Genomic DNA, 10,642 nt, shown 5'->3' with positions numbered 1-10,642 from the left:
TTCTAAAATTGTTGGTATTGGTTGCCAATACCATTTCTAAGCTTAGTGCTAGTTGTTCAAAATTTTCAGATTTCAAGCCTTGTGTTTACTATTCCATTGGTCATTTGTACAGTAGGAATTTGGCAAAGTTGTCTTCGTGAAAGTTCTTCCTTATTTTGTCTAGTTATATTTCCTTTTTTGAATCACTCCATTTGGAGTTTTGTAGCTCAAGTTATGGCCTAAACACCATAACTGGCCAGATTGGACAGAATCCAAAATTCTGGGCAAAACTGGTTCTGCCAGATTTGGTAACCTAAGTTTGGTTGGCAATTTGACAAGGTTATTATCAGAATTTGGATTTGTATTGCTCATGAAAGTTGTAGGTATATGTCTCAGCTTTCTGATGGTAAAGTTTCAGGTCAGTTGGACCTTTCTACATTGAGTTATGACCAAATGAATAAATATTGTTCATTTAGTCATTTTGCTCAGGTAGAATGCAGGTCACCCGGGTTAGGGCAATTTTTAGGCCGATATGATTTGGTTTTCTGGATAGGGTTTCTTCACCAAAGTTGTGCCATTATGTGTTTAGTTTCATGTCCAATTGGCTTTGCACCAATTGAACCTCTACAACTCTATTTATAGCTGCCCAAACCTGCTGGACTCATGCTCAGTCCTACAGGTCAGCCAAGGTAGCTCACCCATACACAAATGCTAAGTCTCAACTCACTTCATTTCCTCATCATACATATTCAAATGGTCACTAATTGGCCATTAAAACTTATTTTCATCCTTACATGAACAAAGTCTCAAGTTTGTGTCCAAACCCTAACCCCAATAACTAAAATTTTCATACACATACAATCCATGGTTTACAACACAAAAATCATGTTCAATGGCAGCCGTACACAAAATTTTTAAAAGAAATTGGCACTAACCTTGACTTAGGCACTTTCCAAAGCTTGAGAACTTCTCTTTTCCTCCTTCTTTTTGCTTCCCAAGACTTGCTCTAAGTGTAAGGAAAATTTTTAATGAAAGAAGCAAGGGATTTTATGGTGTAAAATGGTGGGAAAGAAAGCTTGGTTGGGATGGCAATGGTGGATTGCTTGGAGCTGGTTCATTGCAGCTGAAGAAGATGAAAGAAACTGATTTGTTTTCTTTCATTGTCTGCCCATTTAATCATTTTAAATGAGTTATTTCCATGTGTCACAATGTGATTGGGTGGAAGGATTTTAATTGCATAAGCATGATGTCAAAAGTCTCATTTTTCTTCATATTTTTTTTCTTTTCTTTCTATTCATTTTCAATTAAATTTTTAGCAATATTTATTCACATTTTGTGTCATGATAATTATTTACTTAATTGGATAAGTCAGCCAAAAATCATCTCTGAAGATGAAAAGACCAAAATGCCCTCCGTTTGGCTTAACAGACCAAAATTGTCTGTACCAATTAAAAATTTTTTCTAAGCATTTTCTTGGCATTCTAATGCCATAGGAATCTCAATGACCCTTCTCTGGAGTCTCAAAAATTATTTTATAAATTACCCCGAGTCTAGGGCTCTTAGTTGTGAGAACCGCAACTTCCCACTGGGTTACCCATCGCTAGGGCACCGGCTCATTTAACTTGGTTGTATTTTATTTCTAAAATTTTTTCTAAATTTTTCTTATTAATATTTGAGTTAATTATGGTTCCTCACTTTAGTTTAAATGTTTTTTTTTTTTTCCGGGCGTTCTAGCTGTCTGGACTGACACTGGTCACCGAAACAGTAGAATGTACGGAGTTGCTATAGGGAGGGTGTTACAACTCTTTCCCTCTAATTTAAATTTCTTTCTCGAAATTTACCTGATGCAAACAGTTGAGGGAACTGTTGCCTCATCATCTCTTCACTTTCCCAAGTTGCCTCCTCAATGTTGTGGTGCCTACAGGGAGGGTGTTACACTGTTCTTCAACTCAAGCTTCTTCTTTTTGCTTTACTGTTTATATTCTTCCATAAGTATTTCCTGATATTCCAGTTTCTCCTATAATTTGCCATTCTAGACTCTTGCCTCTCTCACTGCGCTTTGAAGCAAGGTCTTTTCTTTCTCCCACTGTATTTCCTATCTCTCAAATTCCACTTTTCCTGCTATCACTTCTTCCCTGAGCCTTTTTACCTCATTTTTTAGGATTTGTTATTGGTCTTCTAACTGCCTTATACGTTCTTGCAATTGCTGGTTCTCGGTGCTCGAACTCTATAGAGAGCTGACCAACTTGGCACTAACTTCTTCTGGAAAAACTTCTTGATGAGGCGTGCTTCCCTTAGGCTCTGCTAGTTTGAAAACCTAATATCCCTAGTTTCTGCTTTTTCTCTATCTGAGATAATCTTCTATGGTGCTTGGCCCTTTAGGCGATCGTTCAATCAAGGTGACCTTTTCCCAAGATTTGCAAAATGCTTTCAGTTCTTCCTCTCTATCGGGTTCATGATAAAAATGAGCTTGATGAAACCCTTCAACATTGGGTGTGAATTGGGTTAAACCGAATTGCCTCATTACCAAAGCTGGGACGTAAATTGTGCACCTGGTAAGTCCTATAAAAAGTACCAAGTGATTATCCCCCGTACTGAACAAAAAGGGTTGGCCCGTAGTCCATAATTTCCTCCAGCAATAGTTGTGACTGTTGAAGCTATTGCTCTCGCTATTGTAGTTAATTCTTTTGACTTATTGCCAATTTAGCCATCTTTTTTATGAGAGGCTAGTCAAGATACCAGGTTAATCCCTTAGTTTTCAGAGGACAAATGTAACACCCCTATGTTCGGTAGTGCGTTCTACTGTTCCTGTGACCAGTGTTGTCCGGACAGCTAGGATGCCTAGAACTACACTTAGATATGAGTGAGGAGATATAAAATAATGAAATACAAGAAAAGAAAATACAAGGAAAACAAAGGAAAAATAATGGCAATGAAATGTAACCAAGTTAAACGAGCCGAGAACCCTAGCGATGGGTGACTGCACCGGGAAGTTGCGGCATGGACCGTTGACTAGCCCTGGACCGCGGGAAACCCTAGAAAATATTTTTAAGACATAATTAAAGACCTATTGAAGTATAAATATCATTAGAAATATCAAAGAAAAATTAATTAATTAGTACAAAGAAAAATAAGAAATCGAGAAACAGACAAAACTCGGTGTTACCGAAAAATCGGGAATGTAACCCAAACAAGGGAATTGTGATCATTTGACACCCCGAGTTGTCTTTTGGCCTAAATTTCCATTAAAAATAAATGATGTTACACTTGGAAAATATCATGAAAAATTAAATTGGTGGTACATAAATTAAATAGCAAAAGTTAGGAGTTAAATGTGAGAATTTGGAACTAATAGAATAAACAAACATTTAAATGGTGATGGTGATGGTGCTCCACTAACTCTACTTAAGTGGACCACAAATCATTTTTTTGGATAGAAAACTTCATCTTCTTCAATCTCCCAAGACCAGCCAAAAATATTCTTGAAGAAAACCTCTATTGCCATCCCACCTTTGAGCTTCCATTTCTCATGATCAAGCCATGATCCTTCAATTCTTCCTTTAATAAAATTGTTCTACATAACTTGGGCAGTAGATAGGTAGCAAGAAAATCAAGTTTTGGTGAGTTTTTGAAGAATTTCAAAAGTGGTAAGTATGTATTTTTTATTATTGTTTCATTAAACCTTGCATAGATGTTATGAGTAGTTGAATTGTGGAAGGATTTTTGAAGTTTGATGAGTTAAGGGAGAGGTACATTTTTGGCAACCATGGAACTTCAATGAGAGCAGTTTATCCTTGCATGTAAATGGTAGATTAAAGTGTTGATGTAAGTATTTATGTGTGTAGGAATAAATTGGATAATGTATACTAGATGTATGTGATAGTACACTTGATTTTGGAAGCTTGGAAGTTAATTGAAAGGGATGTACAATTCGGCAAACTTGAAGTGTGAACCAAAATATGTTATTTCATGGTTTGGTTTATGGAATTATATTGTTGAATTATGGTGCTTGTTATGGCAGCTTGTATATGTGTATAAAGGTTTGAGTTTGAACATGTAAATGAGCTTGTCATGTGATTAAATTGTTTGTAATTTGAACTTGGAAAATTCTGGACTATAATGTGCATATTGAGTGTAGTTATAAGCTGCCAAAATGACAAAAAATGAGTTGCTAAATGTGTTTATGTTATGGTACAAAATAGAAATGGCGGGAAGGAAATAACTGTGTAAGTGTTGAATGTGTCCTTTGGTATGTGATGAAGAGTGTGTATAGGGCAGTGTATGTTTTAGCCAGAAATCTTAAGTGTGTGACTCCAATTGTTATGAGACCAATTGGAGGTGAAACTAGGCACAAAAAAAGCTAACTTTTATGAAGGAAGCTTACCAAAATTCTGCTTGGAAGGTGACTTAAAAAATGACCAAATCCGGATTAGTACATTGAAAGCCTGAAAATTGACCATTTGGGCAGCAGTTGCTGTTTTGGCCATAACTCACTCAAAACAGTTCCAATTGACTTGAAATTTTTACCATGAATAGTTTAGACATATATCTACAATTCTTATGAAGACACCAAAGCCCATAAATGACCATAAGAAAGCCAAATAGCTTGCATAAGTTCAGGTCCAAAAACTAGCCGAACCAAAAGTGACCTAAAAATGATCTAAAGCTACCATTTTGGTACATTCTGTCTAGCATTGGTAAATTGACCATAACTTGGTCTACATAACTCAGAATGACCTGAAATTTTGCCCCGCATGCAATAAGACATAGATCTACAAGTTTTTAGTTTTGAGCAAAACTCGAAAATCAAGGGAACTAGGTCATCCGGCTAGGTCAAATTAGTACACCGGAATCTGACAAATTGCAATAAAATGCACTATACATGAAAATGAATTAGGTAACATGTACCAACACTAAAAGGCCATAAAATGTGATATTTTGGTAACATTAAAACCTAATTCACCTAGAGTGCATCGAGGGTCAACATCTTAGATTGACTAAGGAAATAATATAATTTAATAAATTAAGTATTAAGCCTTAATGTTAGAAATAGTTTAAATGAGTACTGAAACACTTCAAATTGTGTTTCTTAGTTAGCAAAGACTCAGGGAAGGGGAAGGAAACACTGAGTCAGAGCCAAGAGACAGTTATCAGAGGTTTGTGCACAACAGTTATTTCTTTTGAATTTTTCAATTGAAATAAATTATGACTATTTGTATATTATTATTTTAAATTGTGAAAATTCGTTTGATTGATATTTGATGGATATTTATTGATTGAAAAGCATTGTAAATGGTTTGAAACCACAACTATCATGTATATTGATTGAATTCCTCGCTAGCTTATCTAGTGGGACGAACTGAATTCCCTCTCTGGCTGAAGTGTTGAGGACGAATAGAATGAGTACTCATATTATTGCTAGCTAGCTATATTATTCCTCATTAGCCATCGCCTTTTGGGACGAATTGAATTCCTCACTAGCCATCGGCTTTTGGGATGAATTGAACTTTGAAACATGATTAAGCTGTGTGTATGATTTATTGATATTCATTGTGATATTATGAAATGGAGTTTAAATTCTTATTGACAATCACTGTCTTTGAATTTAACTATGCTTTTTAGTATCCATTATTTATATGACTCATAATTTGTGATTTAAAGTTGTATTTGGTTAATGTTGTGCACCACTGAGACAATGGGTCAGTGGTAGCTTTTCATTGCTGTCGCAGGTAGACAGCTGACAGGACAGCAGACTAGGCTGCTAGTACTACACTGAGAGATCATCGGATATATTGAGTATACCATATTTTGCATTTTGTATTGTAATGTATGTTCACTGTATATATATATAGTGTTCTTGGTTTTGAGCAGTTATAAATTAAAATTGTACATTGAAGTTGTAAAATAAATTATAAATTATTTTGGTTTGTAAATATTGTGTTATATTTCTTTTATCTCAGCCTTTGAAAACACTGAAAAATCATTGTGGATTTGAGTTGACAAATGTTTAGAAACATATTGTGTTGATTAAATGTTGGAGTTTGAGATTGAGAAATATATTTGAAGTGCTTTTTATAGGTTTTTGAAGAACTGTTTTATTCAAAATATAGATGGCACTCTGCCAAAATTTTTACAGAAATTACTAATAATTCAAATGTGTTAGCTGTTTCACTTCAGTTCAAAAAAATTTTTAACACTTGTAAATAGTGCTCACCACTGTAAAAAGAAGTAAGAAAAGTTTTAAAATCCCTTGTAGTGTATTTAATGGATTATCAGTAGACGAAGTTGGTAATCTATTAGGTATACTACAGGATCATGTTATGCCTTACAGAGGGGTAGGGTGTGACAACAGATATGGCTGAGGATCCAAAGATGTAGCAATTGGGAACAACGCTTGATGGTTCCCTTACCCTATCGTCGGCAATACGTTAGAGTTAAAAAGGTCTCTGCGAAGATGGCAGGTATTAGGTTGACATTTTGCTTCTCTACCGCCCAAAATAACTCCGTAACGCTGTAAGTTATAACTCCCAAAGGCCCAGGAAATAAGATCAGGCCGTAAATTCCCAAAACTAGTGCCAACAAAGCCTGTTCCCATTGCTTGCTCTGAATATGTAGATCCAAATGCTTTTTGATGTAAGCCCAATACCACCCATGTGTGCTTCCCTTGATGGTTTCCTTTGCCTTGGCTTCCTCTGCAGAGACTCCAAGTATATGCGCAAACCATTTCCAGGTCTGCCTATGCTCGAGGTGTAGATAAATCCAATTCTGCGCCATATAAGGGATTTCTAGCAGCGCCTGATATTCCTCTATGGTGGGAATTGTATCAATATCGTTGAAGGAGAACACCCTATACCTAGGATTCCAAGTTGATAGCATGGCTTTTAATGTAGGAACTTATACTCTGACCCGTATCAAAGTTGCAATCCTCCCATACTTTTTCTCAAACTTTACTTTAACATGATCTGGAAGTGATTTCCAACTACTGGATAAATCCTCAAGACCAGTCATTCTAACCTCAGCCTTACTTGGATCCAATGGAGGTAATGAGCAAATGTCTGCCCCTATGTCATCAATCTGTAGGGACTTTGAACAATGAATTAGTCTGGACCATTGTTTAGCATTCTATTCTTACCTTGAATCTCCTTCAGTTGACTAACTCAAGAATGCCATTTTAAAGTTTTTGTTTACCCTTTACAGACACCAGTTTACAATACCTGTAGAAAGTAGGTCAGCAGAATAAATTTAGATAATTTTGAATTAAGGTGATGATATCTTTACACCTATCAAGGTAGGAAGGTGTACAGATTATCTTATCAATATAATTCAAAATTATCTTTAAATTACATAAGAAAATTAAAAAGTAAACGAGGGAGTGGAGTAACAGCAATTATGTCCCCTTTATCCTATGAATAGGGAAAGTCCTAATACCGGGTAAGTACTATTTAATTGGATAGTTCTATCTTACGAGGTAGTTTGCTATGGCTTTCAGCTAATGTAATAGTTTAGCTCAAGTTCTAAAAGCTCAAAGGTTCCCAAATTGTCCTTACTGTATATAGCAAGGCCTCATTCCACCACCATGATACAAACGGGAGAATTCCACGGGTATCACAGTAGATGGAACAAGTTCCAATCTGAGCAGAAGCCTTCACGGATACTAATGGGGTAAAACCCACGGGTACTGCTGCATGACTCCCTCCTATTTCCTAAAAGGGTAAGAAAGCCCGGGTATTGGGCTGAAGTGTGTGAGGACATCGTGTAAATAATCAGTGTGTGAAGGAACATATTTACCTCTTCCCTGTACGGGGGGAGTCTTAGGCGAAGATTGCTATAATAAATAAGATAATCAAAATAAGGAAAATGGTTAGAGAGAATAACAATAATCAATATATTAAGACTTTCAAATTTTATAAGTTAAGCCCCTAATTACGGTTTTAATTTACATGAGCACAAAATTAAATATGCTTTTTAGACCTCTAAACCAGGGTTAAGGACATACTTCTCCAGTGGAGTCGCCAAGCTGTCACAAGGGTTTTGCGATCGCCGGACGATTCTCATTGAAGTGGGAAAAGTGAGGAGTCGCCACTTTAATTTAGAGGGAAATTAAAGAAAACCATTTATAAAAATTAAAAAACCACTTTGAAAATAGAGATTCTAGGTTCAGGGTCAGTATACGGGTAGGGAAGGTGTTAGGTACCCCACATCGTCCCTCAACGAGGGTAAGCAGATTCAATGTTGTACTCTTTATAAATTGAAATTGATAATTTGGGGGTTAGAATGATGATGTTAATCCTTTGTATGAAAAAAGAAATGTTTGATATTTTACTATTTCGGGTTGCCCAAGAAAATGAGTACATTAGATGACCCTTTAGTGAATAGATATTGTGTAATAGGTATTTCGGAGGGTTAATATGAATATTGAAGTTGTGATATTCTCAAGGGGGGATTTTTGTCCTATAAATATGAGTGCCTTAAGGAGGACTCTCCATCGGGCCTCAACCTAATATTTGGGATACTTTGGGAAGAACTCTCCCGCCAATCCCTTGGTGTATTAAGCATTTAATTTGAGAGCTCAGGTAAGAACTCTTCCCCAATCTCTTAGTATATTTTAATTTGAATTTAAGCTTAGAGAATTCGGGTAAGAACTCTCTCCCGATCTCTTAATGTATTATATTGAAATTTAAGCGGAGGATTTCGGGTAAGAACTCTCCCCCGACCTCTATATATTTTATTAAGATTTTGGCTGAGAATTTGGGTAAGAACTCTCCCCCGATCTCTTAATATGTTACGTTAAAAATTAGGCTGAGTTCTGGTAAGAACTCTCCCTCGATCTCTTAATATATTGCGTTGAAAATTAGGCTGAGTTCGGGTAAGAACTCTCCCCCGATCTCTTAATATGTTGCGTTAAAAAATTAGCCTGAGTTCGGGTAAGAACTCTCCCCCGATCTCTTAATATATTAATAAGAACGACATTTTATAAGAACTTGGAACTGGAGATTCAGGCAAAGGGTATTTCTTGATCCTTTTTATATGGGAATGAAATACAGAAGACATAGGAAATCCCTGTGCAAAGCTTTTCCTAGCCTACGGGACTTTATAACTAAATGGCGGACGATAGGCCAAACTCCTTGCCGATAAATCTTTGGTTTGCGACATCGATCTCTTTTTAGTCGCTCGTTCGAGATCTGAACTCGTTTTGATTCCTAAGCTGTTGTCTTATCATCTGTGCTTATTCCAAGGCTCGATCTCATAACTTATTTGTTTGACCTAATTTTGTTTCTGACTTATTCAACCTTTGCTACACCTATTTTCTTTTATCATTTTTCATTTATTCAGACCAAAAACTCTCATGTCAAAGTACTCCTGCCTATATTCTTTTAGAGTATTTACGAGTCGCCAATGACTCCAACGTCTACTTTCAAAAGGAATGAAAACGAGGTGATGATAAATGGAATTTACGAATGAATAAAAAGAACACAACGGAAATAACTACGGGCTAAGATAACCTATTTTGATATTTTGTGTGATTGGATAAAAAAACTTTAAAAGAAAACTTGAGAAAAAAAACCAAGTATATTTAACAAAATGATAGTTTAGACGCTTACCGGTGGAAAGTTGGGGAGGCAGACGAGCCAATTCCGGTATCCACAAATCTTGGAGAGCTGGGAGCAGACGGCCGAAGAGCTTGAGCTTACCCGAGGTAATAGGAATAAAGTGGAATGAGGTTGAGCTTGGAAGGCAATGCACAGATACTAAAGTGATGGGAATGAGGCAGAGTGAAGATGGGTTCACAGGGTAGTGCACAGGTATTGAAAATGAAAATCACAGGATTTGGAGCTCTTTGAAATGAAATACTTCAGAAAACTGGTTTCTAAAGTTTCCCAACACTTGAAAAACTCCGAATGACAAGCAGCAAGACTGAATCAAAGTCTAGAGTCTTTCCATGATAATCACCACCTTTTTTTTTCTATAGTATTGCATGCAGGTATTTATAGGGAATGGGTATTCAAAATAAAGGGTCAAGATCTTATCAGGGGGAGACGGAAGGCTTGGATTCAAAAGGACATAATCTGATGTCTGAGAATTAAAGAGAATCAAAATGGAGGGTTGGGATTCCATTCAGAATATCTGTTAATCCAACGGTCAAGGGTCTTGCCTTACAAAATGGATCCAAAGGCTGGGAACAAAAAGCGCTGAATCTGTCATCTGCTTTTGATCTGAGGGCTCTAGATCCATCCTTACAATTATTGTAACACCCCGAACCTTTAAGTTATGAATAGTACCATTTTTGGTCCATGACTAGTACTATTCAAAGACACCTTGAGCACCAAAAATAAATAAAAAAATTAATTAAGATAGACACAATAAAAATTCAAGTGAACCAAAGACCTAAGGATTTAAAGGGTATAAAAAAAAAGGGATTATGACCCGATGAGGGGCATTTTGGTCAATTCACTTCAAGAGTTGACTTTTCACCAAAATGTAAATTAAATAAAATAAAAATAAAATATTGAATTATGAAGAAATATTGAGGGAAAAATTAGAGTAAAAGTGAAAAGAAAATAAAAGAGGCAAAAATCTAGAATTTAAATTCCATTTTTTGACCTAATTAAAATTTAAGGGACCAATGAGCTTTGGACAACTCATTAAATGAATTAAAAAGGAA

The sequence above is a fragment of the Hevea brasiliensis genome, chromosome 2 (genome assembly GCF_030052815.1).
Source record: "Hevea brasiliensis isolate MT/VB/25A 57/8 chromosome 2, ASM3005281v1, whole genome shotgun sequence".
Lineage (NCBI taxonomy): Eukaryota > Viridiplantae > Streptophyta > Magnoliopsida > Malpighiales > Euphorbiaceae > Hevea > Hevea brasiliensis.
The sequence above is the reverse complement of the archived record's forward strand: the minus strand, read 5'-3'. Positions refer to the sequence as shown.